The 1,237-nt window shown below is 38.2% G+C and overlaps 1 pseudogene; it reads right to left on the bottom strand.

The window, feature by feature from the left end:
- Positions 1-561: 561 nt before the first annotated feature.
- LOC132009313 (small nuclear ribonucleoprotein E-like) lies at positions 562-848 on the bottom strand (annotated as a pseudogene).
- Positions 849-1,237: the final 389 nt, after the last annotated feature.

Genomic DNA, 1,237 nt, shown 5'->3' with positions numbered 1-1,237 from the left:
TTACTTTTTTTAAAATTTTTTATTTTTATTTGGAATGGCACAGTTGTCTTTATTTTGTTTTGTTTTATTATGGTAAGAACACTTAACATGAGATCCATCTTCTCAAAATAATCTCTTTGAGCATACAATATGGTATTGCTAATGATAGGCACAGTGATGTGCAGCAGATCTTTTGAATTATTCATGTTGTACAACAAAAGTTTATGCCCGCTGATTGGCAACTCCCCATTTCCCCCATTCCCAGTCCCTGGAAGCCATCATCTTATTCTTTGATTCTATGAGCTTGACAATTTTTTTTAAATAAAAACAATCCCACAGGGAGCCTGCTTCCCTTCCTCTCTCTCTGCCTGCCTCTCTGCCTACTTGCGATCTCTGTCAAATAGATAAATAAATAAATCTTAAAAAAAAAACAATCCCACATCATTTATTGTCCTCTGGTAATAACACAGAGGTAGTAAAAACAATACAAACAAAAGTTTTAGACCTACATTTCCAACAAAGGACATCTAAGAAAACAAACAAAATGACCATCTCAAGAATTTCTCACTTTGTTGATCATTTCTAGTTGGAGACACTTTAGAAGAGGGTAATATTATCTCCTTTTAGCACAATTCAATCCAGTTGTTTTCTTTAATTTGTTTCAGAATGACTCTCTTCAGCATCACCTGATGTGAGGTTCATGTACTCATCAAAACCAATGATATATCCCTCTATCCCCATGGTCACTTGGTCACAAGGCCTCACCTGAATCTGAGAACTACTTTGCAAGTATCTGAAGATGAGTTTGATGGGCTGAACCATCAGCTTCTGCATTCTTTGGCCCTGGCCACAGTGCACAATGGTGGAAGCTGACAAAGACCGCCCATGATTTTGACTCTTTTAGGTGCCTCATGTAAGTGAAATCCTGTTATCTTTGGCTTTCTGTGAATCCCATAAAGTTGCAGGATACAAATGCAACATATTAAAAATCATTTCTGTATCTTTAGGGTAAATACCCAGTAGTGCAATTGCTGGGTCATAGGGCAGTTCTATTTTCAACATTTTGAGGAATCTCCATGCTATTTTCCAGAGTGGTTGCACCAACTTGCATTCCCACCAACAGTGTAGGAGGGTTCCCCTTCCTCCGCATCCTTGCCAGCATCTGTCATTTCCTGACTTGTTGATTTTAGCCATTATGACTGGTGTGAGGTGATATCTCATTGTGGTTTTGATTTGTATTTCCCTGATGCCGAGTGAT

The sequence above is a fragment of the Mustela nigripes genome, unplaced genomic scaffold (genome assembly GCF_022355385.1).
Source record: "Mustela nigripes isolate SB6536 unplaced genomic scaffold, MUSNIG.SB6536 HiC_scaffold_12804, whole genome shotgun sequence".
Lineage (NCBI taxonomy): Eukaryota > Metazoa > Chordata > Mammalia > Carnivora > Mustelidae > Mustela > Mustela nigripes.
The sequence above is the reverse complement of the archived record's forward strand: the minus strand, read 5'-3'. Positions and strand labels throughout refer to the sequence as shown.